General features: G+C 67.6%; 10 non-coding genes across 10 annotated transcripts; all 10 read right to left on the reverse strand.

Annotated features, from left to right (window-relative positions):
- Window positions 1-644: 644 nt before the first annotated feature.
- On the reverse strand, window positions 645-763 carry LOC143640028 (5S ribosomal RNA). Its single transcript, XR_013154846.1, has one exon. It is a non-coding gene; the product is annotated as a 5S ribosomal RNA (ribosomal RNA).
- A 2,619-nt stretch (window positions 764-3,382) lies between these two features.
- LOC143640023 (5S ribosomal RNA) lies at window positions 3,383-3,501 on the reverse strand. The gene has a single exon (XR_013154840.1). It is a non-coding gene; the product is annotated as a 5S ribosomal RNA (ribosomal RNA).
- A 2,630-nt stretch (window positions 3,502-6,131) lies between these two features.
- LOC143640024 (5S ribosomal RNA) lies at window positions 6,132-6,250 on the reverse strand. Its single transcript, XR_013154841.1, has one exon. It is a non-coding gene; the product is annotated as a 5S ribosomal RNA (ribosomal RNA).
- A 2,621-nt stretch (window positions 6,251-8,871) lies between these two features.
- On the reverse strand, window positions 8,872-8,990 carry LOC143640025 (5S ribosomal RNA). Its single transcript, XR_013154842.1, has one exon. It is a non-coding gene; the product is annotated as a 5S ribosomal RNA (ribosomal RNA).
- Window positions 8,991-11,352: 2,362 nt separating this feature from the next.
- Window positions 11,353-11,471, reverse strand: LOC143380869 (5S ribosomal RNA). Its single transcript, XR_013088741.1, has one exon. It is a non-coding gene; the product is annotated as a 5S ribosomal RNA (ribosomal RNA).
- Window positions 11,472-14,101: 2,630 nt separating this feature from the next.
- Window positions 14,102-14,220, reverse strand: LOC143380868 (5S ribosomal RNA). Its single transcript, XR_013088740.1, has one exon. It is a non-coding gene; the product is annotated as a 5S ribosomal RNA (ribosomal RNA).
- A 2,630-nt stretch (window positions 14,221-16,850) lies between these two features.
- LOC143380867 (5S ribosomal RNA) lies at window positions 16,851-16,969 on the reverse strand. The gene has a single exon (XR_013088739.1). It is a non-coding gene; the product is annotated as a 5S ribosomal RNA (ribosomal RNA).
- Window positions 16,970-19,596: 2,627 nt separating this feature from the next.
- LOC143380865 (5S ribosomal RNA) lies at window positions 19,597-19,715 on the reverse strand. The gene has a single exon (XR_013154843.1). It is a non-coding gene; the product is annotated as a 5S ribosomal RNA (ribosomal RNA).
- Window positions 19,716-22,348: 2,633 nt separating this feature from the next.
- LOC143640026 (5S ribosomal RNA) lies at window positions 22,349-22,467 on the reverse strand. Its single transcript, XR_013154844.1, has one exon. It is a non-coding gene; the product is annotated as a 5S ribosomal RNA (ribosomal RNA).
- Window positions 22,468-25,088: 2,621 nt separating this feature from the next.
- On the reverse strand, window positions 25,089-25,207 carry LOC143640027 (5S ribosomal RNA). The gene has a single exon (XR_013154845.1). It is a non-coding gene; the product is annotated as a 5S ribosomal RNA (ribosomal RNA).
- Window positions 25,208-27,609: the final 2,402 nt, after the last annotated feature.

The raw sequence follows: 27,609 nt of genomic DNA on the forward strand, positions 1-27,609 counted from the left end.
GATGGAGACAGGGATGCCTCCTCACAGGCCAAGAGAGGCACAAGGGAGAAGGAGAGATGGATGAGCAGAGACACACACAGACATGTGGTGCTCCGATGAGAGAGAAAGAGAGAGACAGGCAGAGAGACAGACTCAGGGGGACCCTCAGGGAGGAAGGCGGTGGGAAAGGAGGCAGAGACACAGGAGGGACCTTGCGGAGGTGGTGCGAAGGGAGACCGACCCAGCCAGAGACGCTGGATGGACTGTCCCACTCCCAGGATGTGGGTGGCAAGGTTCTGCTTGTGTGGCAGGAACGGGTGGGGGAGCGGGCCCCGCGTTCTGGGGAAGGGCAGGTGTCCCCCCCGACCCCCCATCCTGGAGGCCGAGGGGTGGGGGGGTGGGTCAGGCTGCACAGGGAGGTCGTGGCCTGGACCCGGCTGGGCTCCTCGCCAGCTCTCATGGAGTGAGTGTCCCAGCGTCCCTGGGGAGAGCCAGGCCAGTGGGCCTTGCTGCAGGGGCGCGGCGCTGCTGGGCGCTGACCCACGGGAGGGACACCGACCGGCAGCCCAGGGCTGCCCCTGCGCCCTGCCCCGGAGGGCCCGGGGGTCTCGGCATGTCTCTCGGGGCCACGCGGGTTAAAAGTGTGTGTGGGAAGGGGGCGCAAAAGCCTACGGCACCCGGTATTCCCAGGCGGTCTCCCATCCAAGTACTAACCAGGCCCGACCCTGCTTAGCTTCCGAGATCAGACGAGATCGGGCGCGTTCAGGGTGGTATGGCCGTAGACGGCGAGGGCCGCCCGGGGACGCCTCCAGAGGCTGCTCCAGGTTCCACCCTTCAGTCCAGGGGAGGGGAGGGGCGTGGAGGGGAGGGGGGTGGAGGGGGGGAAACGGAGCGGGTGGTCGCACGGGGCCTCCCTCGCCCGCCCCAGAACAGCGCAGCCCAGCCCAACTCAACTCAAGGCTGGGGGCTCTCACGCTCCCACCTGACTTGACCCGGCAGTGGGCCCGGGGGTCCTGGGAGACTGGGACTGGCTGAGTCCCGCCTCCAACACCGCCCCTCTCCACCTGGCTCCACCTCCCGCGAGCCCCACCCAGATCCCACAGGGCCCCCACCGCCCCGGCCAGGCCTGGCGCGGCCTGGCCTCCTCAGCCCTTCCTCGCCAAGCCCCAGGCTCCCCGCGACCCCCACCCCCCCCAGATCCCCGGCCCCCCACCGCCACGCCCACCCCGCCCTTCGCCAGGCGGAGAAGCCCAGAAACCCTGGCCGCAGCAGTGTCCCGCTCGCGCCAGAACCTAGCCTAGCCTAGCCTAGCCTAGCTGGGAGCCCAGAGAGCCAGGGGCGGAGACGCGAGCGGGCACCACCCTCGGACACCCCACCAGGCCTGGCGCGGCCTGGCCTCCTCAGCCCCTCCTCGCCAAGCCCCAGGCTCCCCGCGAACCCCACCCCCCCCCCCCGAGATCCCCGGCCCCCCACCGCCACGCCCACCCCGCCCTTCGCCAGGCTGAGAAGCCCAGAAGCCCTGGCCGCAGCAGTGTCCCGCTGGCGCCAGAACCTAGCCTAGCCTAGCCTAGCTGGGAGCCCAGAGAGCCAGGGGCGGAGACGCGAACGGGCACCACCTGGGACACCCCAGGGACCCTGACAGCTGGAAATGCAGTCGGACTGGGCAATGGCCGGCCGCCGGCCACACACAACCCCTACGCGTGCCTGGCGCCTGGAGCCACGCACAGGGAGGGGCAGGAGGGAGGAACACACGCAGGGACTCACAGAAACCCGGGCAGAGGCTGGCCAGGGGGCTGCGGCCCGCTGGCTCCCAGTCAGTCAGTCGCCAGCCAGGCTCAGAAGTGCGCCGCTGGGGCCGAGGCGCGGAGTTTCTGGCCCACTCTGCAAAGCACCGCAGAGTCACTCGGTTGGGACCCAGTGCCATGGTCGGAGTGCTCTGTGCCGTGTTCCTACCAGTCAACATCCAGCACGTGCACAGCACTGCCCTGAGGAAGGGCACAGACCCCTCCGTCCAGTGGCGGTGCTGCCGGAAAGGACGTCCCGTGGAAGAAGCACCCTGATTCAAAGCCCCGTGGGAGCTCAGTCGGCGGCCTCAACAGAGGGGAAGCCCCCTCACCTGCAAGCATTGCGGGGGTCGGGGAGTGGGAGGGGAGCATTGGTTGTGGGCACGCAGGCCCACTGGGTCGTCAGGCCCTGCGTGTTGTCCCGTCGTCTCCAGGTGGACGGGTCACCTCGACCAAGGGACCTCTGCCTCCCGGTCCCCTCAGGCCGGGCTTCAGCTCCCCTTGGCACCTGGTCCTCCCGGGCAACCCCCTGGCCCCGAACCGGTTGCCAGCTCTCAAGGCTGCTTCCTCCTCTTCCAGGAGCGCCTGCCCTCCTTTGCCATCTGCTCTCTTGCTTGGCTCTCAGCGCAGACTCCTAAGACCCTGTGGCCTCCTCGGCCTCCTCTCAGCCTCTGCGGATCACACACCCTGAAGTGGTGCGCGCACTTCAAGGGTTATGTCTGAATCCACTCTTACATCCATGGGCAGTTAGACGGCAGATGAGAGAACCTGTGACCGCAAAATCTCGAGGCGACCATGGACTCCGTGACTTGCAGCCCAGAGTGAGTTGGCTGGGTGGGAGGAGGGGGGGGAACAGAAGGGTGAGTGTGTGTCTCTGTGAGTGTGTGTGTGTCTGTCTGTGTGTGTGTGTGTGTGTGTGTGTGTGTGAAAGAGAGAGAAAGAAGAGAGCCAAGGCCAGAGAGGCATTGAGTGGGAGATGGAGACAGGGATGCCTCCTCACAGGCCAAGAGAGGCACAAGGGAGAAGGAGAGATGGATGAGCAGAGACACACACAGACATGTGGTGCTCCGATGAGAGAGAAAGAGAGAGACAGGCAGAGAGACAGACTCAGGGGGACCCTCAGGGAGGAAGGCGGTGGGAAAGGAGGCAGAGACACAGGAGGGACCTTGCGGAGGTGGTGCGAAGGGAGACCGACCCAGCCAGAGACGCTGGATGGACTGTCCCACTCCCAGGATGTGGGTGGCAAGGTTCTGCTTGTGTGGCAGGAACGGGTGGGGGAGCGGGCCCCGCGTTCTGGGGAAGGGCAGGTGTCCCCCCCGACCCCCCATCCTGGAGGCCGAGGGGTGGGGGGGTGGGTCAGGCTGCACAGGGAGGTCGTGGCCTGGACCCGGCTGGGCTCCTCGCCAGCTCTCATGGAGTGAGTGTCCCAGCGTCCCTGGGGAGAGCCAGGCCAGTGGGCCTTGCTGCAGGGGCGCGGCGCTGCTGGGCGCTGACCCACGGGAGGGACACCGACCGGCAGCCCAGGGCTGCCCCTGCGCCCTGCCCCGGAGGGCCCGGGGGTCTCGGCATGTCTCTCGGGGCCACGCGGGTTAAAAGTGTGTGTGGGAAGGGGGCGCAAAAGCCTACGGCACCCGGTATTCCCAGGCGGTCTCCCATCCAAGTACTAACCAGGCCCGACCCTGCTTAGCTTCCGAGATCGGACGAGATCGGGCGCGTTCAGGGTGGTATGGCCGTAGACGGCGAGGGCCGCCCGGGGACGCCTCCAGAGGCTGCTCCAGGTTCCACCCTTCAGTCCAGGGGAGGGGAGGGGCGTGGAGGGGAGGGGGGTGGAGGGGGGGAAACGGAGCGGGTGGTCGCACGGGGCCTCCCTCGCCCGCCCCAGAACAGCGCAGCCCAGCCCAACTCAACTCAAGGCTGGGGGCTCTCACGCTCCCACCTGACTTGACCCGGCAGTGGGCCCGGGGGTCCTGGGAGACTGGGACTGGCTGAGTCCCGCCTCCAACACCGCCCCTCTCCACCTGGCTCCACCTCCCGCGAGCCCCACCCAGATCCCACAGGGCCCCCACCGCCCCGGCCAGGCCTGGCGCGGCCTGGCCTCCTCAGCCCTTCCTCGCCAAGCCCCAGGCTCCCCGCGACCCCCACCCCCCCCAGATCCCCGGCCCCCCACCGCCACGCCCACCCCGCCCTTCGCCAGGCGGAGAAGCCCAGAAACCCTGGCCGCAGCAGTGTCCCGCTCGCGCCAGAACCTAGCCTAGCCTAGCCTAGCCTAGCTGGGAGCCCAGAGAGCCAGGGGCGGAGACGCGAGCGGGCACCACCCTCGGACACCCCACCAGGCCTGGCGCGGCCTGGCCTCCTCAGCCCCTCCTCGCCAAGCCCCAGGCTCCCCGCGAACCCCACCCCCCCCCCCCCGAGATCCCCGGCCCCCCACCGCCACGCCCACCCCGCCCTTCGCCAGGCTGAGAAGCCCAGAAGCCCTGGCCGCAGCAGTGTCCCGCTGGCGCCAGAACCTAGCCTAGCCTAGCCTAGCTGGGAGCCCAGAGAGCCAGGGGCGGAGACGCGAACGGGCACCACCTGGGACACCCCAGGGACCCTGACAGCTGGAAATGCAGTGGGACTGGGCAATGGCCGGCCGCTGGCCACACACAACCCCTACGCGTGCCTGGCGCCTGGAGCCACGCACAGGGAGGGGCAGGAGGGAGGAACACACGCAGGGACTCACAGAAACCCGGGCAGAGGCTGGCCAGGGGGCTGCGGCCCGCTGGCTCCCAGTCAGTCAGTCGCCAGCCAGGCTCAGAAGTGCGCCGCTGGGGCCGAGGCGCGGAGTTTCTGGCCCACTCTGCAAAGCACCGCAGAGTCACTCGGTTGGGACCCAGTGCCATGGTCGGAGTGCTCTGTGCCGTGTTCCTACCAGTCAACATCCAGCACGTGCACAGCACTGCCCTGAGGAAGGGCACAGACCCCTCCGTCCAGTGGCGGTGCTGCCGGAAAGGACGTCCCGTGGAAGAAGCACCCTGATTCAAAGCCCCGTGGGAGCTCAGTCGGCGGCCTCAACAGAGGGGAAGCCCCCTCACCTGCAAGCATTGCGGGGGTCGGGGAGTGGGAGGGGAGCATTGGTTGTGGGCACGCAGGCCCACTGGGTCGTCAGGCCCTGCGTGTTGTCCCGTCGTCTCCAGGTGGACGGGTCACCTCGACCAAGGGACCTCTGCCTCCCGGTCCCCTCAGGCCGGGCTTCAGCTCCCCTTGGCACCTGGTCCTCCCGGGCAACCCCCTGGCCCCGAACCGGTTGCCAGCTCTCAAGGCTGCTTCCTCCTCTTCCAGGAGCGCCTGCCCTCCTTTGCCATCTGCTCTCTTGCTTGGCTCTCAGCGCAGACTCCTAAGACCCTGTGGCCTCCTCGGCCTCCTCTCAGCCTCTGCGGATCACACACCCTGAAGTGGTGCGCGCACTTCAAGGGTTATGTCTGAATCCACTCTTACATCCATGGGCAGTTAGACGGCAGATGAGAGAACCTGTGACCGCAAAATCTCGAGGCGACCATGGACTCCGTGACTTGCAGCCCAGAGTGAGTTGGCTGGGTGGGAGGAGGGGGGGGAACAGAAGGGTGAGTGTGTGTCTCTGTGAGTGTGTGTGTGTCTGTCTGTGTGTGTGTGTGTGTGTGTGTGTGTGTGTGTGTGTGTGAAAGAGAGAGAAAGAAGAGAGCCAAGGCCAGAGAGGCATTGAGTGGGAGATGGAGACAGGGATGCCTCCTCACAGGCCAAGAGAGGCACAAGGGAGAAGGAGAGATGGATGAGCAGAGACACACACAGACATGTGGTGCTCCGATGAGAGAGAAAGAGAGAGACAGGCAGAGAGACAGACTCAGGGGGACCCTCAGGGAGGAAGGCGGTGGGAAAGGAGGCAGAGACACAGGAGGGACCTTGCGGAGGTGGTGCGAAGGGAGACCGACCCAGCCAGAGACGCTGGATGGACTGTCCCACTCCCAGGATGTGGGTGGCAAGGTTCTGCTTGTGTGGCAGGAACGGGTGGGGGAGCGGGCCCCGCGTTCTGGGGAAGGGCAGGTGTCCCCCCCGACCCCCCATCCTGGAGGCCGAGGGGTGGGGGGGTGGGTCAGGCTGCACAGGGAGGTCGTGGCCTGGACCCGGCTGGGCTCCTCGCCAGCTCTCATGGAGTGAGTGTCCCAGCGTCCCTGGGGAGAGCCAGGCCAGTGGGCCTTGCTGCAGGGGCGCGGCGCTGCTGGGCGCTGACCCACGGGAGGGACACCGACCGGCAGCCCAGGGCTGCCCCTGCGCCCTGCCCCGGAGGGCCCGGGGGTCTCGGCATGTCTCTCGGGGCCACGCGGGTTAAAAGTGTGTGTGGGAAGGGGGCGCAAAAGCCTACGGCACCCGGTATTCCCAGGCGGTCTCCCATCCAAGTACTAACCAGGCCCGACCCTGCTTAGCTTCCGAGATCAGACGAGATCGGGCGCGTTCAGGGTGGTATGGCCGTAGACGGCGAGGGCCGCCCGGGGACGCCTCCAGAGGCTGCTCCAGGTTCCACCCTTCACTCCAGGGGAGGGGAGGGGCGTGGAGGGGAGGGGGGTGGAGGGGGGGAAACGGAGCGGGTGGTCGCACGGGGCCTCCCTCGCCCGCCCCAGAACAGCGCAGCCCAGCCCAACTCAACTCAAGGCTGGGGGCTCTCACGCTCCCACCTGACTTGACCCGGCAGTGGGCCCGGGGGTCCTGGGAGACTGGGACTGGCTGAGTCCCGCCTCCAACACCGCCCCTCTCCACCTGGCTCCACCTCCCGCGAGCCCCACCCAGATCCCACAGGGCCCCCACCGCCCCGGCCAGGCCTGGCGCGGCCTGGCCTCCTCAGCCCTTCCTCGCCAAGCCCCAGGCTCCCCGCGACCCCCACCCCCCCCAGATCCCCGGCCCCCCACCGCCACGCCCACCCCGCCCTTCGCCAGGCGGAGAAGCCCAGAAACCCTGGCCGCAGCAGTGTCCCGCTCGCGCCAGAACCTAGCCTAGCCTAGCCTAGCCTAGCTGGGAGCCCAGAGAGCCAGGGGCGGAGACGCGAGCGGGCACCACCCTCGGACACCCCACCAGGCCTGGCGCGGCCTGGCCTCCTCAGCCCCTCCTCGCCAAGCCCCAGGCTCCCCGCGAACCCCACCCCCCCCCCCCGAGATCCCCGGCCCCCCACCGCCACGCCCACCCCGCCCTTCGCCAGGCTGAGAAGCCCAGAAGCCCTGGCCGCAGCAGTGTCCCGCTGGCGCCAGAACCTAGCCTAGCCTAGCCTAGCTGGGAGCCCAGAGAGCCAGGGGCGGAGACGCGAACGGGCACCACCTGGGACACCCCAGGGACCCTGACAGCTGGAAATGCAGTGGGACTGGGCAATGGCCGGCCGCCGGCCACACACAACCCCTACGCGTGCCTGGCGCCTGGAGCCACGCACAGGGAGGGGCAGGAGGGAGGAACACACGCAGGGACTCACAGAAACCCGGGCAGAGGCTGGCCAGGGGGCTGCGGCCCGCTGGCTCCCAGTCAGTCAGTCGCCAGCCAGGCTCAGAAGTGCGCCGCTGGGGCCGAGGCGCGGAGTTTCTGGCCCACTCTGCAAAGCACCGCAGAGTCACTCGGTTGGGACCCAGTGCCATGGTCGGAGTGCTCTGTGCCGTGTTCCTACCAGTCAACATCCAGCACGTGCACAGCACTGCCCTGAGGAAGGGCACAGACCCCTCCGTCCAGTGGCGGTGCTGCCGGAAAGGACGTCCCGTGGAAGAAGCACCCTGATTCAAAGCCCCGTGGGAGCTCAGTCGGCGGCCTCAACAGAGGGGAAGCCCCCTCACCTGCAAGCATTGCGGGGGTCGGGGAGTGGGAGGGGAGCATTGGTTGTGGGCACGCAGGCCCACTGGGTCGTCAGGCCCTGCGTGTTGTCCCGTCGTCTCCAGGTGGACGGGTCACCTCGACCAAGGGACCTCTGCCTCCCGGTCCCCTCAGGCCGGGCTTCAGCTCCCCTTGGCACCTGGTCCTCCCGGGCAACCCCCTGGCCCCGAACCGGTTGCCAGCTCTCAAGGCTGCTTCCTCCTCTTCCAGGAGCGCCTGCCCTCCTTTGCCATCTGCTCTCTTGCTTGGCTCTCAGCGCAGACTCCTAAGACCCTGTGGCCTCCTCGGCCTCCTCTCAGCCTCTGCGGATCACACACCCTGAAGTGGTGCGCGCACTTCAAGGGTTATGTCTGAATCCACTCTTACATCCATGGGCAGTTAGACGGCAGATGAGAGAACCTGTGACCGCAAAATCTCGAGGCGACCATGGACTCCGTGACTTGCAGCCCAGAGTGAGTTGGCTGGGTGGGAGGAGGGGGGGGAACAGAAGGGTGAGTGTGTGTCTCTGTGAGTGTGTGTGTGTCTGTCTGTGTGTGTGTGTGTGTGTGTGTGTGTGTGTGAAAGAGAGAGAAAGAAGAGAGCCAAGGCCAGAGAGGCATTGAGTGGGAGATGGAGACAGGGATGCCTCCTCACAGGCCAAGAGAGGCACAAGGGAGAAGGAGAGATGGATGAGCAGAGACACACACAGACATGTGGTGCTCCGATGAGAGAGAAAGAGAGAGACAGGCAGAGAGACAGACTCAGGGGGACCCTCAGGGAGGAAGGCGGTGGGAAAGGAGGCAGAGACACAGGAGGGACCTTGCGGAGGTGGTGCGAAGGGAGACCGACCCAGCCAGAGACGCTGGATGGACTGTCCCACTCCCAGGATGTGGGTGGCAAGGTTCTGCTTGTGTGGCAGGAACGGGTGGGGGAGCGGGCCCCGCGTTCTGGGGAAGGGCAGGTGTCCCCCCCGACCCCCCATCCTGGAGGCCGAGGGGTGGGGGGGTGGGTCAGGCTGCACAGGGAGGTCGTGGCCTGGACCCGGCTGGGCTCCTCGCCAGCTCTCATGGAGTGAGTGTCCCAGCGTCCCTGGGGAGAGCCAGGCCAGTGGGCCTTGCTGCAGGGGCGCGGCGCTGCTGGGCGCTGACCCACGGGAGGGACACCGACCGGCAGCCCAGGGCTGCCCCTGCGCCCTGCCCCGGAGGGCCCGGGGGTCTCGGCATGTCTCTCGGGGCCACGCGGGTTAAAAGTGTGTGTGGGAAGGGGGCGCAAAAGCCTACGGCACCCGGTATTCCCAGGCGGTCTCCCATCCAAGTACTAACCAGGCCCGACCCTGCTTAGCTTCCGAGATCAGACGAGATCGGGCGCGTTCAGGGTGGTATGGCCGTAGACGGCGAGGGCCGCCCGGGGACGCCTCCAGAGGCTGCTCCAGGTTCCACCCTTCAGTCCAGGGGAGGGGAGGGGCGTGGAGGGGAGGGGGGTGGAGGGGGGGAAACGGAGCGGGTGGTCGCACGGGGCCTCCCTCGCCCGCCCCAGAACAGCGCAGCCCAGCCCAACTCAACTCAAGGCTGGGGGCTCTCACGCTCCCACCTGACTTGACCCGGCAGTGGGCCCGGGGGTCCTGGGAGACTGGGACTGGCTGAGTCCCGCCTCCAACACCGCCCCTCTCCACCTGGCTCCACCTCCCGCGAGCCCCACCCAGATCCCACAGGGCCCCCACCGCCCCGGCCAGGCCTGGCGCGGCCTGGCCTCCTCAGCCCTTCCTCGCCAAGCCCCAGGCTCCCCGCGACCCCCACCCCCCCCAGATCCCCGGCCCCCCCACCGCCACGCCCACCCCGCCCTTCGCCAGGCGGAGAAGCCCAGAAACCCTGGCCGCAGCAGTGTCCCGCTCGCGCCAGAACCTAGCCTAGCCTAGCCTAGCTGGGAGCCCAGAGAGCCAGGGGCGGAGACGCGAACGGGCACCACCTGGGACACCCCAGGGACCCTGACAGCTGGAAATGCAGTGGGACTGGGCAATGGCCGGCCGCCGGCCACACACAACCCCTACGCGTGCCTGGCGCCTGGAGCCACGCACAGGGAGGGGCAGGAGGGAGGAACACACGCAGGGACTCACAGAAACCCGGGCAGAGGCTGGCCAGGGGGCTGCGGCCCGCTGGCTCCCAGTCAGTCAGTCGCCAGCCAGGCTCAGAAGTGCGCCGCTGGGGCCGAGGCGCGGAGTTTCTGGCCCACTCTGCAAAGCACCGCAGAGTCACTCGGTTGGGACCCAGTGCCATGGTCGGAGTGCTCTGTGCCGTGTTCCTACCAGTCAACATCCAGCACGTGCACAGCACTGCCCTGAGGAAGGGCACAGACCCCTCCGTCCAGTGGCGGTGCTGCCGGAAAGGACGTCCCGTGGAAGAAGCACCCTGATTCAAAGCCCCGTGGGAGCTCAGTCGGCGGCCTCAACAGAGGGGAAGCCCCCTCACCTGCAAGCATTGCGGGGGTCGGGGAGTGGGAGGGGAGCATTGGTTGTGGGCACGCAGGCCCACTGGGTCGTCAGGCCCTGCGTGTTGTCCCGTCGTCTCCAGGTGGACGGGTCACCTCGACCAAGGGACCTCTGCCTCCCGGTCCCCTCAGGCCGAGCTTCAGCTCCCCTTGGCACCTGGTCCTCCCGGGCAACCCCCTGGCCCCGAACCGGTTGCCAGCTCTCAAGGCTGCTTCCTCCTCTTCCAGGAGCGCCTGCCCTCCTTTGCCATCTGCTCTCTTGCTTGGCTCTCAGCGCAGACTCCTAAGACCCTGTGGCCTCCTCGGCCTCCTCTCAGCCTCTGCGGATCACACACCCTGAAGTGGTGCGCGCACTTCAAGGGTTATGTCTGAATCCACTCTTACATCCATGGGCAGTTAGACGGCAGATGAGAGAACCTGTGACCGCAAAATCTCGAGGCGACCATGGACTCCGTGACTTGCAGCCCAGAGTGAGTTGGCTGGGTGGGAGGAGGGGGGGGAACAGAAGGGTGAGTGTGTGTCTCTGTGAGTGTGTGTGTGTCTGTCTGTGTGTGTGTGTGTGTGTGTGTGTGTGTGTGAAAGAGAGAGAAAGAAGAGAGCCAAGGCCAGAGAGGCATTGAGTGGGAGATGGAGACAGGGATGCCTCCTCACAGGCCAAGAGAGGCACAAGGGAGAAGGAGAGATGGATGAGCAGAGACACACACAGACATGTGGTGCTCCGATGAGAGAGAAAGAGAGAGACAGGCAGAGAGACAGACTCAGGGGGACCCTCAGGGAGGAAGGCGGTGGGAAAGGAGGCAGAGACACAGGAGGGACCTTGCGGAGGTGGTGCGAAGGGAGACCGACCCAGCCAGAGACGCTGGATGGACTGTCCCACTCCCAGGATGTGGGTGGCAAGGTTCTGCTTGTGTGGCAGGAACGGGTGGGGGAGCGGGCCCCGCGTTCTGGGGAAGGGCAGGTGTCCCCCCCGACCCCCCATCCTGGAGGCCGAGGGGTGGGGGGGTGGGTCAGGCTGCACAGGGAGGTCGTGGCCTGGACCCGGCTGGGCTCCTCGCCAGCTCTCATGGAGTGAGTGTCCCAGCGTCCCTGGGGAGAGCCAGGCCAGTGGGCCTTGCTGCAGGGGCGCGGCGCTGCTGGGCGCTGACCCACGGGAGGGACACCGACCGGCAGCCCAGGGCTGCCCCTGCGCCCTGCCCCGGAGGGCCCGGGGGTCTCGGCATGTCTCTCGGGGCCACGCGGGTTAAAAGTGTGTGTGGGAAGGGGGCGCAAAAGCCTACGGCACCCGGTATTCCCAGGCGGTCTCCCATCCAAGTACTAACCAGGCCCGACCCTGCTTAGCTTCCGAGATCAGACGAGATCGGGCGCGTTCAGGGTGGTATGGCCGTAGACGGCGAGGGCCGCCCGGGGACGCCTCCAGAGGCTGCTCCAGGTTCCACCCTTCAGTCCAGGGGAGGGGAGGGGCGTGGAGGGGAGGGGGGTGGAGGGGGGGAAACGGAGCGGGTGGTCGCACGGGGCCTCCCTCGCCCGCCCCAGAACAGCGCAGCCCAGCCCAACTCAACTCAAGGCTGGGGGCTCTCACGCTCCCACCTGACTTGACCCGGCAGTGGGCCCGGGGGTCGTGGGAGACTGGGACTGGCTGAGTCCCGCCTCCAACACCGCCCCTCTCCACCTGGCTCCACCTCCCGCGAGCCCCACCCAGATCCCACAGGGCCCCCACCGCCCCGGCCAGGCCTGGCGCGGCCTGGCCTCCTCAGCCCTTCCTCGCCAAGCCCCAGGCTCCCCGCGACCCCCACCCCCCCCAGATCCCCGGCCCCCCACCGCCACGCCCACCCCGCCCTTCGCCAGGCGGAGAAGCCCAGAAACCCTGGCCGCAGCAGTGTCCCGCTCGCGCCAGAACCTAGCCTAGCCTAGCCTAGCCTAGCTGGGAGCCCAGAGAGCCAGGGGCGGAGACGCGAGCGGGCACCACCCTCGGACACCCCACCAGGCCTGGCGCGGCCTGGCCTCCTCAGCCCCTCCTCGCCAAGCCCCAGGCTCCCCGCGAACCCCACCCCCCCCCCGAGATCCCCGGCCCCCCACCGCCACGCCCACCCCGCCCTTCGCCAGGCTGAGAAGCCCAGAAGCCCTGGCCGCAGCAGTGTCCCGCTGGCGCCAGAACCTAGCCTAGCCTAGCCTAGCTGGGAGCCCAGAGAGCCAGGGGCGGAGACGCGAACGGGCACCACCTGGGACACCCCAGGGACCCTGACAGCTGGAAATGCAGTGGGACTGGGCAATGGCCGGCCGCCGGCCACACACAACCCCTACGCGTGCCTGGCGCCTGGAGCCACGCACAGGGAGGGGCAGGAGGGAGGAACACACGCAGGGACTCACAGAAACCCGGGCAGAGGCTGGCCAGGGGGCTGCGGCCCGCTGGCTCCCAGTCAGTCAGTCGCCAGCCAGGCTCAGAAGTGCGCCGCTGGGGCCGAGGCGCGGAGTTTCTGGCCCACTCTGCAAAGCACCGCAGAGTCACTCGGTTGGGACCCAGTGCCATGGTCGGAGTGCTCTGTGCCGTGTTCCTACCAGTCAACATCCAGCACGTGCACAGCACTGCCCTGAGGAAGGGCACAGACCCCTCCGTCCAGTGGCGGTGCTGCCGGAAAGGACGTCCCGTGGAAGAAGCACCCTGATTCAAAGCCCCGTGGGAGCTCAGTCGGCGGCCTCAACAGAGGGGAAGCCCCCTCACCTGCAAGCATTGCGGGGGTCGGGGAGTGGGAGGGGAGCATTGGTTGTGGGCACGCAGGCCCACTGGGTCGTCAGGCCCTGCGTGTTGTCCCGTCGTCTCCAGGTGGACGGGTCACCTCGACCAAGGGACCTCTGCCTCCCGGTCCCCTCAGGCCGGGCTTCAGCTCCCCTTGGCACCTGGTCCTCCCGGGCAACCCCCTGGCCCCGAACCGGTTGCCAGCTCTCAAGGCTGCTTCCTCCTCTTCCAGGAGCGCCTGCCCTCCTTTGCCATCTGCTCTCTTGCTTGGCTCTCAGCGCAGACTCCTAAGACCCTGTGGCCTCCTCGGCCTCCTCTCAGCCTCTGCGGATCACACACCCTGAAGTGGTGCGCGCACTTCAAGGGTTATGTCTGAATCCACTCTTACATCCATGGGCAGTTAGACGGCAGATGAGAGAACCTGTGACCGCAAAATCTCGAGGCGACCATGGACTCCGTGACTTGCAGCCCAGAGTGAGTTGGCTGGGTGGGAGGAGGGGGGGAACAGAAGGGTGAGTGTGTGTCTCTGTGAGTGTGTGTGTGTCTGTGTGTGTGTGTGTGTGTGTGTGTGTGTGTGTGTGTGTGTGTGTGTGAAAGAGAGAGAAAGAAGAGAGCCAAGGCCAGAGAGGCATTGAGTGGGAGATGGAGACAGGGATGCCTCCTCACAGGCCAAGAGAGGCACAAGGGAGAAGGAGAGATGGATGAGCAGAGACACACACAGACATGTGGTGCTCCGATGAGAGAGAAAGAGAGAGACAGGCAGAGAGACAGACTCAGGGGGACCCTCAGGGAGGAAGGCGGTGGGAAAGGAGGCAGAGACACAGGAGGGACCTTGCGGAGGTGGTGCGAAGGGAGACCGACCCAGCCAGAGACGCTGGATGGACTGTCCCACTCCCAGGATGTGGGTGGCAAGGTTCTGCTTGTGTGGCAGGAACGGGTGGGGGAGCGGGCCCCGCGTTCTGGGGAAGGGCAGGTGTCCCCCCCGACCCCCCATCCTGGAGGCCGAGGGGTGGGGGGGTGGGTCAGGCTGCACAGGGAGGTCGTGGCCTGGACCCGGCTGGGCTCCTCGCCAGCTCTCATGGAGTGAGTGTCCCAGCGTCCCTGGGGAGAGCCAGGCCAGTGGGCCTTGCTGCAGGGGCGCGGCGCTGCTGGGCGCTGACCCACGGGAGGGACACCGACCGGCAGCCCAGGGCTGCCCCTGCGCCCTGCCCCGGAGGGCCCGGGGGTCTCGGCATGTCTCTCGGGGCCACGCGGGTTAAAAGTGTGTGTGGGAAGGGGGCGCAAAAGCCTACGGCACCCGGTATTCCCAGGCGGTCTCCCATCCAAGTACTAACCAGGCCCGACCCTGCTTAGCTTCCGAGATCAGACGAGATCGGGCGCGTTCAGGGTGGTATGGCCGTAGACGGCGAGGGCCGCCCGGGGACGCCTCCAGAGGCTGCTCCAGGTTCCACCCTTCAGTCCAGGGGAGGGGAGGGGCGTGGAGGGGAGGGGGGTGGAGGGGGGGAAACGGAGCGGGTGGTCGCACGGGGCCTCCCTCGCCCGCCCCAGAACAGCGCAGCCCAGCCCAACTCAACTCAAGGCTGGGGGCTCTCACGCTCCCACCTGACTTGACCCGGCAGTGGGCCCGGGGGTCCTGGGAGACTGGGACTGGCTGAGTCCCGCCTCCAACACCGCCCCTCTCCACCTGGCTCCACCTCCCGCGAGCCCCACCCAGATCCCACAGGGCCCCCACCGCCCCGGCCAGGCCTGGCGCGGCCTGGCCTCCTCAGCCCTTCCTCGCCAAGCCCCAGGCTCCCCGCGACCCCCACCCCCCCCAGATCCCCGGCCCCCCACCGCCACGCCCACCCCGCCCTTCGCCAGGCGGAGAAGCCCAGAAACCCTGGCCGCAGCAGTGTCCCGCTCGCGCCAGAACCTAGCCTAGCCTAGCCTAGCCTAGCTGGGAGCCCAGAGAGCCAGGGGCGGAGACGCGAGCGGGCACCACCCTCGGACACCCCACCAGGCCTGGCGCGGCCTGGCCTCCTCAGCCCCTCCTCGCCAAGCCCCAGGCTCCCCGCGAACCCCCCCCCCCCCCCCCGAGATCCCCGGCCCCCCACCGCCACGCCCACCCCGCCCTTCGCCAGGCTGAGAAGCCCAGAAGCCCTGGCCGCAGCAGTGTCCCGCTGGCGCCAGAACCTAGCCTAGCCTAGCCTAGCTGGGAGCCCAGAGAGCCAGGGGCGGAGACGCGAACGGGCACCACCTGGGACACCCCAGGGACCCTGACAGCTGGAAATGCAGTGGGACTGGGCAATGGCCGGCCGCCGGCCACACACAACCCCTACGCGTGCCTGGCGCCTGGAGCCACGCACAGGGAGGGGCAGGAGGGAGGAACACACGCAGGGACTCACAGAAACCCGGGCAGAGGCTGGCCAGGGGGCTGCGGCCCGCTGGCTCCCAGTCAGTCAGTCGCCAGCCAGGCTCAGAAGTGCGCCGCTGGGGCCGAGGCGCGGAGTTTCTGGCCCACTCTGCAAAGCACCGCAGAGTCACTCGGTTGGGACCCAGTGCCATGGTCGGAGTGCTCTGTGCCGTGTTCCTACCAGTCAACATCCAGCACGTGCACAGCACTGCCCTGAGGAAGGGCACAGACCCCTCCGTCCAGTGGCGGTGCTGCCGGAAAGGACGTCCCGTGGAAGAAGCACCCTGATTCAAAGCCCCGTGGGAGCTCAGTCGGCGGCCTCAACAGAGGGGAAGCCCCCTCACCTGCAAGCATTGCGGGGGTCGGGGAGTGGGAGGGGAGCATTGGTTGTGGGCACGCAGGCCCACTGGGTCGTCAGGCCCTGCGTGTTGTCCCGTCGTCTCCAGGTGGACGGGTCACCTCGACCAAGGGACCTCTGCCTCCCGGTCCCCTCAGGCCGGGCTTCAGCTCCCCTTGGCACCTGGTCCTCCCGGGCAACCCCCTGGCCCCGAACCGGTTGCCAGCTCTCAAGGCTGCTTCCTCCTCTTCCAGGAGCGCCTGCCCTCCTTTGCCATCTGCTCTCTTGCTTGGCTCTCAGCGCAGACTCCTAAGACCCTGTGGCCTCCTCGGCCTCCTCTCAGCCTCTGCGGATCACACACCCTGAAGTGGTGCGCGCACTTCAAGGGTTATGTCTGAATCCACTCTTACATCCATGGGCAGTTAGACGGCAGATGAGAGAACCTGTGACCGCAAAATCTCGAGGCGACCATGGACTCCGTGACTTGCAGCCCAGAGTGAGTTGGCTGGGTGGGAGGAGGGGGGGGAACAGAAGGGTGAGTGTGTGTCTCTGTTGAGTGTGTGTGTGTCTGTGTGTGTGTGTGTGTGTGTGTGTGTGTGTGTGTGTGTGTGTGAAAGAGAGAGAAAGAAGAGAGCCAAGGCCAGAGAGGCATTGAGTGGGAGATGGAGACAGGGATGCCTCCTCACAGGCCAAGAGAGGCACAAGGGAGAAGGAGAGATGGATGAGCAGAGACACACACAGACATGTGGTGCTCCGATGAGAGAGAAAGAGAGAGACAGGCAGAGAGACAGACTCAGGGGGACCCTCAGGGAGGAAGGCGGTGGGAAAGGAGGCAGAGACACAGGAGGGACCTTGCGGAGGTGGTGCGAAGGGAGACCGACCCAGCCAGAGACGCTGGATGGACTGTCCCACTCCCAGGATGTGGGTGGCAAGGTTCTGCTTGTGTGGCAGGAACGGGTGGGGGAGCGGGCCCCGCGTTCTGGGGAAGGGCAGGTGTCCCCCCCGACCCCCCATCCTGGAGGCCGAGGGGTGGGGGGGTGGGTCAGGCTGCACAGGGAGGTCGTGGCCTGGACCCGGCTGGGCTCCTCGCCAGCTCTCATGGAGTGAGTGTCCCAGCGTCCCTGGGGAGAGCCAGGCCAGTGGGCCTTGCTGCAGGGGCGCGGCGCTGCTGGGCGCTGACCCACGGGAGGGACACCGACCGGCAGCCCAGGGCTGCCCCTGCGCCCTGCCCCGGAGGGCCCGGGGGTCTCGGCATGTCTCTCGGGGCCACGCGGGTTAAAAGTGTGTGTGGGAAGGGGGCGCAAAAGCCTACGGCACCCGGTATTCCCAGGCGGTCTCCCATCCAAGTACTAACCAGGCCCGACCCTGCTTAGCTTCCGAGATCAGACGAGATCGGGCGCGTTCAGGGTGGTATGGCCGTAGACGGCGAGGGCCGCCCGGGGACGCCTCCAGAGGCTGCTCCAGGTTCCACCCTTCAGTCCAGGGGAGGGGAGGGGCGTGGAGGGGAGGGGGGTGGAGGGGGGGAAACGGAGCGGGTGGTCGCACGGGGCCTCCCTCGCCCGCCCCAGAACAGCGCAGCCCAGCCCAACTCAACTCAAGGCTGGGGGCTCTCACGCTCCCACCTGACTTGACCCGGCAGTGGGCCCGGGGGTCGTGGGAGACTGGGACTGGCTGAGTCCCGCCTCCAACACCGCCCCTCTCCACCTGGCTCCACCTCCCGCGAGCCCCACCCAGATCCCACAGGGCCCCCACCGCCCCGGCCAGGCCTGGCGCGGCCTGGCCTCCTCAGCCCTTCCTCGCCAAGCCCCAGGCTCCCCGCGACCCCCACCCCCCCCAGATCCCCGGCCCCCCACCGCCACGCCCACCCCGCCCTTCGCCAGGCGGAGAAGCCCAGAAACCCTGGCCGCAGCAGTGTCCCGCTCGCGCCAGAACCTAGCCTAGCCTAGCCTAGCCTAGCTGGGAGCCCAGAGAGCCAGGGGCGGAGACGCGAGCGGGCACCACCCTCGGACACCCCACCAGGCCTGGCGCGGCCTGGCCTCCTCAGCCCCTCCTCGCCAAGCCCCAGGCTCCCCGCGAACCCCACCCCCCCCCCGAGATCCCCGGCCCCCCACCGCCACGCCCACCCCGCCCTTCGCCAGGCTGAGAAGCCCAGAAGCCCTGGCCGCAGCAGTGTCCCGCTGGCGCCAGAACCTAGCCTAGCCTAGCCTAGCTGGGAGCCCAGAGAGCCAGGGGCGGAGACGCGAACGGGCACCACCTGGGACACCCCAGGGACCCTGACAGCTGGAAATGCAGTGGGACTGGGCAATGGCCGGCCGCCGGCCACACACAACCCCTACGCGTGCCTGGCGCCTGGAGCCACGCACAGGGAGGGGCAGGAGGGAGGAACACACGCAGGGACTCACAGAAACCCGGGCAGAGGCTGGCCAGGGGGCTGCGGCCCGCTGGCTCCCAGTCAGTCAGTCGCCAGCCAGGCTCAGAAGTGCGCCGCTGGGGCCGAGGCGCGGAGTTTCTGGCCCACTCTGCAAAGCACCGCAGAGTCACTCGGTTGGGACCCAGTGCCATGGTCGGAGTGCTCTGTGCCGTGTTCCTACCAGTCAACATCCAGCACGTGCACAGCACTGCCCTGAGGAAGGGCACAGACCCCTCCGTCCAGTGGCGGTGCTGCCGGAAAGGACGTCCCGTGGAAGAAGCACCCTGATTCAAAGCCCCGTGGGAGCTCAGTCGGCGGCCTCAACAGAGGGGAAGCCCCCTCACCTGCAAGCATTGCGGGGGTCGGGGAGTGGGAGGGGAGCATTGGTTGTGGGCACGCAGGCCCACTGGGTCGTCAGGCCCTGCGTGTTGTCCCGTCGTCTCCAGGTGGACGGGTCACCTCGACCAAGGGACCTCTGCCTCCCGGTCCCCTCAGGCCGGGCTTCAGCTCCCCTTGGCACCTGGTCCTCCCGGGCAACCCCCTGGCCCCGAACCGGTTGCCAGCTCTCAAGGCTGCTTCCTCCTCTTCCAGGAGCGCCTGCCCTCCTTTGCCATCTGCTCTCTTGCTTGGCTCTCAGCGCAGACTCCTAAGACCCTGTGGCCTCCTCGGCCTCCTCTCAGCCTCTGCGGATCACACACCCTGAAGTGGTGCGCGCACTTCAAGGGTTATGTCTGAATCCACTCTTACATCCATGGGCAGTTAGACGGCAGATGAGAGAACCTGTGACCGCAAAATCTCGAGGCGACCATGGACTCCGTGACTTGCAGCCCAGAGTGAGTTGGCTGGGTGGGAGGAGGGGGGGGAACAGAAGGGTGAGTGTGTGTCTCTGTGAGTGTGTGTGTGTCTGTGTGTGTGTGTGTGTGTGTGTGTGTGTGTGTGTGTGTGTGTGAAAGAGAGAGAAAGAAGAGAGCCAAGGCCAGAGAGGCATTGAGTGGGAGATGGAGACAGGGATGCCTCCTCACAGGCCAAGAGAGGCACAAGGGAGAAGGAGAGATGGATGAGCAGAGACACACACAGACATGTGGTGCTCCGATGAGAGAGAAAGAGAGAGACAGGCAGAGAGACAGACTCAGGGGGACCCTCAGGGAGGAAGGCGGTGGGAAAGGAGGCAGAGACACAGGAGGGACCTTGCGGAGGTGGTGCGAAGGGAGACCGACCCAGCCAGAGACGCTGGATGGACTGTCCCACTCCCAGGATGTGGGTGGCAAGGTTCTGCTTGTGTGGCAGGAACGGGTGGGGGAGCGGGCCCCGCGTTCTGGGGAAGGGCAGGTGTCCCCCCCGACCCCCCATCCTGGAGGCCGAGGGGTGGGGGGGTGGGTCAGGCTGCACAGGGAGGTCGTGGCCTGGACCCGGCTGGGCTCCTCGCCAGCTCTCATGGAGTGAGTGTCCCAGCGTCCCTGGGGAGAGCCAGGCCAGTGGGCCTTGCTGCAGGGGCGCGGCGCTGCTGGGCGCTGACCCACGGGAGGGACACCGACCGGCAGCCCAGGGCTGCCCCTGCGCCCTGCCCCGGAGGGCCCGGGGGTCTCGGCATGTCTCTCGGGGCCACGCGGGTTAAAAGTGTGTGTGGGAAGGGGGCGCAAAAGCCTACGGCACCCGGTATTCCCAGGCGGTCTCCCATCCAAGTACTAACCAGGCCCGACCCTGCTTAGCTTCCGAGATCGGACGAGATCGGGCGCGTTCAGGGTGGTATGGCCGTAGACGGCGAGGGCCGCCCGGGGACGCCTCCAGAGGCTGCTCCAGGTTCCACCCTTCAGTCCAGGGGAGGGGAGGGGCGTGGAGGGGAGGGGGGTGGAGGGGGGGAAACGGAGCGGGTGGTCGCACGGGGCCTCCCTCGCCCGCCCCAGAACAGCGCAGCCCAGCCCAACTCAACTCAAGGCTGGGGGCTCTCACGCTCCCACCTGACTTGACCCGGCAGTGGGCCCGGGGGTCCTGGGAGACTGGGACTGGCTGAGTCCCGCCTCCAACACCGCCCCTCTCCACCTGGCTCCACCTCCCGCGAGCCCCACCCAGATCCCACAGGGCCCCCACCGCCCCGGCCAGGCCTGGCGCGGCCTGGCCTCCTCAGCCCTTCCTCGCCAAGCCCCAGGCTCCCCGCGACCCCCACCCCCCCCAGATCCCCGGCCCCCCACCGCCACGCCCACCCCGCCCTTCGCCAGGCGGAGAAGCCCAGAAACCCTGGCCGCAGCAGTGTCCCGCTCGCGCCAGAACCTAGCCTAGCCTAGCCTAGCCTAGCTGGGAGCCCAGAGAGCCAGGGGCGGAGACGCGAGCGGGCACCACCCTCGGACACCCCACCAGGCCTGGCGCGGCCTGGCCTCCTCAGCCCCTCCTCGCCAAGCCCCAGGCTCCCCGCGAACCCCCCCCCCCCCCCCCCCGAGATCCCCGGCCCCCCACCGCCACGCCCACCCCGCCCTTCGCCAGGCTGAGAAGCCCAGAAGCCCTGGCCGCAGCAGTGTCCCGCTGGCGCCAGAACCTAGCCTAGCCTAGCCTAGCTGGGAGCCCAGAGAGCCAGGGGCGGAGACGCGAACGGGCACCACCTGGGACACCCCAGGGACCCTGACAGCTGGAAATGCAGTGGGACTGGGCAATGGCCGGCCGCCGGCCACACACAACCCCTACGCGTGCCTGGCGCCTGGAGCCACGCACAGGGAGGGGCAGGAGGGAGGAACACACGCAGGGACTCACAGAAACCCGGGCAGAGGCTGGCCAGGGGGCTGCGGCCCGCTGGCTCCCAGTCAGTCAGTCGCCAGCCAGGCTCAGAAGTGCGCCGCTGGGGCCGAGGCGCGGAGTTTCTGGCCCACTCTGCAAAGCACCGCAGAGTCACTCGGTTGGGACCCAGTGCCATGGTCGGAGTGCTCTGTGCCGTGTTCCTACCAGTCAACATCCAGCACGTGCACAGCACTGCCCTGAGGAAGGGCACAGACCCCTCCGTCCAGTGGCGGTGCTGCCGGAAAGGACGTCCCGTGGAAGAAGCACCCTGATTCAAAGCCCCGTGGGAGCTCAGTCGGCGGCCTCAACAGAGGGGAAGCCCCCTCACCTGCAAGCATTGCGGGGGTCGGGGAGTGGGAGGGGAGCATTGGTTGTGGGCACGCAGGCCCACTGGGTCGTCAGGCCCTGCGTGTTGTCCCGTCGTCTCCAGGTGGACGGGTCACCTCGACCAAGGGACCTCTGCCTCCCGGTCCCCTCAGGCCGGGCTTCAGCTCCCCTTGGCACCTGGTCCTCCCGGGCAACCCCCTGGCCCCGAACCGGTTGCCAGCTCTCAAGGCTGCTTCCTCCTCTTCCAGGAGCGCCTGCCCTCCTTTGCCATCTGCTCTCTTGCTTGGCTCTCAGCGCAGACTCCTAAGACCCTGTGGCCTCCTCGGCCTCCTCTCAGCCTCTGCGGATCACACACCCTGAAGTGGTGCGCGCACTTCAAGGGTTATGTCTGAATCCACTCTTACATCCATGGGCAGTTAGACGGCAGATGAGAGAACCTGTGACCGCAAAATCTCGAGGCGACCATGGACTCCGTGACTTGCAGCCCAGAGTGAGTTGGCTGGGTGGGAGGAGGGGGGGGAACAGAAGGGTGAGTGTGTGTCTCTGTGAGTGTGTGTGTGTCTGTGTGTGTGTGTGTGTGTGTGTGTGTGTGTGTGTGTGTGTGTGTGAAAGAGAGAGAAAGAAGAGAGCCAAGGCCAGAGAGGCATTGAGTGGGAGATGGAGACAGGGATGCCTCCTCACAGGCCAAGAGAGGCACAAGGGAGAAGGAGAGATGGATGAGCAGAGACACACACAGACATGTGGTGCTCCGATGAGAGAGAAAGAGAGAGACAGGCAGAGAGACAGACTCAGGGGGACCCTCAGGGAGGAAGGCGGTGGGAAAGGAGGCAGAGACACAGGAGGGACCTTGCGGAGGTGGTGCGAAGGGAGACCGACCCAGCCAGAGACGCTGGATGGACTGTCCCACTCCCAGGATGTGGGTGGCAAGGTTCTGCTTGTGTGGCAGGAACGGGTGGGGGAGCGGGCCCCGCGTTCTGGGGAAGGGCAGGTGTCCCCCCCGACCCCCCATCCTGGAGGCCGAGGGGTGGGGGGGTGGGTCAGGCTGCACAGGGAGGTCGTGGCCTGGACCCGGCTGGGCTCCTCGCCAGCTCTCATGGAGTGAGTGTCCCAGCGTCCCTGGGGAGAGCCAGGCCAGTGGGCCTTGCTGCAGGGGCGCGGCGCTGCTGGGCGCTGACCCACGGGAGGGACACCGACCGGCAGCCCAGGGCTGCCCCTGCGCCCTGCCCCGGAGGGCCCGGGGGTCTCGGCATGTCTCTCGGGGCCACGCGGGTTAAAAGTGTGTGTGGGAAGGGGGCGCAAAAGCCTACGGCACCCGGTATTCCCAGGCGGTCTCCCATCCAAGTACTAACCAGGCCCGACCCTGCTTAGCTTCCGAGATCGGACGAGATCGGGCGCGTTCAGGGTGGTATGGCCGTAGACGGCGAGGGCCGCCCGGGGACGCCTCCAGAGGCTGCTCCAGGTTCCACCCTTCAGTCCAGGGGAGGGGAGGGGCGTGGAGGGGAGGGGGGTGGAGGGGGGGAAACGGAGCGGGTGGTCGCACGGGGCCTCCCTCGCCCGCCCCAGAACAGCGCAGCCCAGCCCAACTCAACTCAAGGCTGGGGGCTCTCACGCTCCCACCTGACTTGACCCGGCAGTGGGCCCGGGGGTCCTGGGAGACTGGGACTGGCTGAGTCCCGCCTCCAACACCGCCCCTCTCCACCTGGCTCCACCTCCCGCGAGCCCCACCCAGATCCCACAGGGCCCCCACCGCCCCGGCCAGGCCTGGCGCGGCCTGGCCTCCTCAGCCCTTCCTCGCCAAGCCCCAGGCTCCCCGCGACCCCCACCCCCCCCAGATCCCCGGCCCCCCACCGCCACGCCCACCCCGCCCTTCGCCAGGCGGAGAAGCCCAGAAACCCTGGCCGCAGCAGTGTCCCGCTCGCGCCAGAACCTAGCCTAGCCTAGCCTAGCCTAGCTGGGAGCCCAGAGAGCCAGGGGCGGAGACGCGAGCGGGCACCACCCTCGGACACCCCACCAGGCCTGGCGCGGCCTGGCCTCCTCAGCCCCTCCTCGCCAAGCCCCAGGCTCCCCGCGAACCCCCCCCCCCCCCCCCCGAGATCCCCGGCCCCCCACCGCCACGCCCACCCCGCCCTTCGCCAGGCTGAGAAGCCCAGAAGCCCTGGCCGCAGCAGTGTCCCGCTGGCGCCAGAACCTAGCCTAGCCTAGCCTAGCTGGGAGCCCAGAGAGCCAGGGGCGGAGACGCGAACGGGCACCACCTGGGACACCCCAGGGACCCTGACAGCTGGAAATGCAGTGGGACTGGGCAATGGCCGGCCGCCGGCCACACACAACCCCTACGCGTGCCTGGCGCCTGGAGCCACGCACAGGGAGGGGCAGGAGGGAGGAACACACGCAGGGACTCACAGAAACCCGGGCAGAGGCTGGCCAGGGGCTGCGGCCCGCTGGCTCCCAGTCAGTCAGTCGCCAGCCAGGCTCAGAAGTGCGCCGCTGGGGCCGAGGCGCGGAGTTTCTGGCCCACTCTGCAAAGCACCGCAGAGTCACTCGGTTGGGACCCAGTGCCATGGTCGGAGTGCTCTGTGCCGTGTTCCTACCAGTCAACATCCAGCACGTGCACAGCACTGCCCTGAGGAAGGGCACAGACCCCTCCGTCCAGTGGCGGTGCTGCCGGAAAGGACGTCCCGTGGAAGAAGCACCCTGATTCAAAGCCCCGTGGGAGCTCAGTCGGCGGCCTCAACAGAGGGGAAGCCCCCTCACCTGCAAGCATTGCGGGGGTCGGGGAGTGGGAGGGGAGCATTGGTTGTGGGCACGCAGGCCCACTGGGTCGTCAGGCCCTGCGTGTTGTCCCGTCGTCTCCAGGTGGACGGGTCACCTCGACCAAGGGACCTCTGCCTCCCGGTCCCCTCAGGCCGGGCTTCAGCTCCCCTTGGCACCTGGTCCTCCCGGGCAACCCCCTGGCCCCGAACCGGTTGCCAGCTCTCAAGGCTGCTTCCTCCTCTTCCAGGAGCGCCTGCCCTCCTTTGCCATCTGCTCTCTTGCTTGGCTCTCAGCGCAGACTCCTAAGACCCTGTGGCCTCCTCGGCCTCCTCTCAGCCTCTGCGGATCACACACCCTGAAGTGGTGCGCGCACTTCAAGGGTTATGTCTGAATCCACTCTTACATCCATGGGCAGTTAGACGGCAGATGAGAGAACCTGTGACCGCAAAATCTCGAGGCGACCATGGACTCCGTGACTTGCAGCCCAGAGTGAGTTGGCTGGGTGGGAGGAGGGGGGGAACAGAAGGGTGAGTGTGTGTCTCTGTGGTGTGTGTGTGTCTGTGTTGTGTGTGTGTGTGTGTGTGTGTGTGTGTGTGTGAAAGAGAGAGAAAGAAGAGAGCCAAGGCCAGAGAGGCATTGAGTGGGAGATGGAGACAGGGATGCCTCCTCACAGGCCAAGAGAGGCACAAGGGAGAAGGAGAGATGGATGAGCAGAGACACACACAGACATGTGGTGCTCCGATGAGAGAGAAAGAGAGAGACAGGCAGAGAGACAGACTCAGGGGGACCCTCAGGGAGGAAGGCGGTGGGAAAGGAGGCAGAGACACAGGAGGGACCTTGCGGAGGTGGTGCGAAGGGAGACCGACCCAGCCAGAGACGCTGGATGGACTGTCCCACTCCCAGGATGTGGGTGGCAAGGTTCTGCTTGTGTGGCAGGAACGGGTGGGGGAGCGGGCCCCGCGTTCTGGGGAAGGGCAGGTGTCCCCCCCGACCCCCCATCCTGGAGGCCGAGGGGTGGGGGGGTGGGTCAGGCTGCACAGGGAGGTCGTGGCCTGGACCCGGCTGGGCTCCTCGCCAGCTCTCATGGAGTGAGTGTCCCAGCGTCCCTGGGGAGAGCCAGGCCAGTGGGCCTTGCTGCAGGGGCGCGGCGCTGCTGGGCGCTGACCCACGGGAGGGACACCGACCGGCAGCCCAGGGCTGCCCCTGCGCCCTGCCCCGGAGGGCCCGGGGGTCTCGGCATGTCTCTCGGGGCCACGCGGGTTAAAAGTGTGTGTGGGAAGGGGCGCAAAAGCCTACGGCACCCGGTATTCCCAGGCGGTCTCCCATCCAAGTACTAACCAGGCCCGACCCTGCTTAGCTTCCGAGATCGGACGAGATCGGGCGCGTTCAGGGTGGTATGGCCGTAGACGGCGAGGGCCGCCCGGGGACGCCTCCAGAGGCTGCTCCAGGTTCCACCCTTCAGTCCAGGGGAGGGGAGGGGCGTGGAGGGGAGGGGGGTGGAGGGGGGGAAACGGAGCGGGTGGTCGCACGGGGCCTCCCTCGCCCGCCCCAGAACAGCGCAGCCCAGCCCAACTCAACTCAAGGCTGGGGGCTCTCACGCTCCCACCTGACTTGACCCGGCAGTGGGCCCGGGGGTCCTGGGAGACTGGGACTGGCTGAGTCCCGCCTCCAACACCGCCCCTCTCCACCTGGCTCCACCTCCCGCGAGCCCCACCCAGATCCCACAGGGCCCCCACCGCCCCGGCCAGGCCTGGCGCGGCCTGGCCTCCTCAGCCCTTCCTCGCCAAGCCCCAGGCTCCCCGCGACCCCCACCCCCCCAGATCCCCGGCCCCCCACCGCCACGCCCACCCCGCCCTTCGCCAGGCGGAGAAGCCCAGAAACCCTGGCCGCAGCAGTGTCCCCGCTCGCGCCAGAACCTAGCCTAGCCTAGCCTAGCCTAGCTGGGAGCCCAGAGAGCCAGGGGCGGAGACGCGAGCGGGCACCACCCTCGGACACCCCACCAGGCCTGGCGCGGCCTGGCCTCCTCAGCCCCTCCTCGCCAAGCCCCAGGCTCCCCGCGAACCCCACCCCCCCCCCGAGATCCCCGGCCCCCCACCGCCACGCCCACCCCGCCCTTCGCCAGGCTGAGAAGCCCAGAAGCCCTGGCCGCAGCAGTGTCCCGCTGGCGCCAGAACCTAGCCTAGCCTAGCCTAGCTGGGAGCCCAGAGAGCCAGGGGCGGAGACGCGAACGGGCACCACCTGGGACACCCCAGGGACCCTGACAGCTGGAAATGCAGTGGGACTGGGCAATGGCCGGCCGCCGGCCACACACAACCCCTACGCGTGCCTGGCGCCTGGAGCCACGCACAGGGAGGGGCAGGAGGGAGGAACACACGCAGGGACTCACAGAAACCCGGGCAGAGGCTGGCCAGGGGCTGCGGCCCGCTGGCTCCCAGTCAGTCAGTCGCCAGCCAGGCTCAGAAGTGCGCCGCTGGGGCCGAGGCGCGGAGTTTCTGGCCCACTCTGCAAAGCACCGCAGAGTCACTCGGTTGGGACCCAGTGCCATGGTCGGAGTGCTCTGTGCCGTGTTCCTACCAGTCAACATCCAGCACGTGCACAGCACTGCCCTGAGGAAGGGCACAGACCCCTCCGTCCAGTGGCGGTGCTGCCGGAAAGGACGTCCCGTGGAAGAAGCACCCTGATTCAAAGCCCCGTGGGGAGCTCAGTCGGCGGCCTCAACAGAGGGGAAGCCCCCTCACCTGCAAGCATTGCGGGGGTCGGGGAGTGGGAGGGGAGCATTGGTTGTGGGCACGCAGGCCCACTGGGTCGTCAGGCCCTGCGTGTTGTCCCGTCGTCTCCAGGTGGACGGGTCACCTCGACCAAGGGACCTCTGCCTCCCGGTCCCCTCAGGCCGGGCTTCAGCTCCCCTTGGCACCTGGTCCTCCCGGGCAACCCCCTGGCCCCGAACCGGTTGCCAGCTCTCAAGGCTGCTTCCTCCTCTTCCAGGAGCGCCTGCCCTCCTTTGCCATCTGCTCTCTTGCTTGGCTCTCAGCGCAGACTCCTAAGACCCTGTGGCCTCCTCGGCCTCCTCTCAGCCTCTGCGGATCACACACCCTGAAGTGGTGCGCGCACTTCAAGGGTTATGTCTGAATCCACTCTTACATCCATGGGCAGTTAGACGGCAGATGAGAGAACCTGTGACCGCAAAATCTCGAGGCGACCATGGACTCCGTGACTTGCAGCCCAGAGTGAGTTGCTGGGTGGGAGGAGGGGGGGGAACAGAAGGGTGAGTGTGTGTCTCTGTGAGTGTGTGTGTGTCTGTGTGTGTGTGTGTGTGGTGTGTGTGTGTGTGTGTGTGTGTGTGAAAGAGAGAGAAAGAAGAGAGCCAAGGCCAGAGAGGCATTGAGTGGGAGATGGAGACAGGGATGCCTCCTCACAGGCCAAGAGAGGCACAAGGGAGAAGGAGAGATGGATGAGCAGAGACACACACAGACATGTGGTGCTCCGATGAGAGAGAAAGAGAGAGACAGGCAGAGAGACAGACTCAGGGGGACCCTCAGGGAGGGAAGGCGGTGGGAAAGGAGGCAGAGACACAGGAGGGACCTTGCGGAGGTGGTGCGAAGGGAGACCGACCCAGCCAGAGACGCTGGATGGACTGTCCCACTCCCAGGATGTGGGTGGCAAGGTTCTGCTTGTGTGGCAGGAACGGGTGGGGGAGCGGGCCCCGCGTTCTGGGGAAGGGCAGGTGTCCCCCCCCGACCCCCCATCCTGGAGGCCGAGGGGTGGGGGGGTGGGTCAGGCTGCACAGGGAGGTCGTGGCCTGGACCCGGC

The sequence above is a fragment of the Callospermophilus lateralis genome, unplaced genomic scaffold (assembly GCF_048772815.1).
Source record: "Callospermophilus lateralis isolate mCalLat2 unplaced genomic scaffold, mCalLat2.hap1 Scaffold_10940, whole genome shotgun sequence".
Taxonomy (NCBI): domain Eukaryota; kingdom Metazoa; phylum Chordata; class Mammalia; order Rodentia; family Sciuridae; genus Callospermophilus; species Callospermophilus lateralis.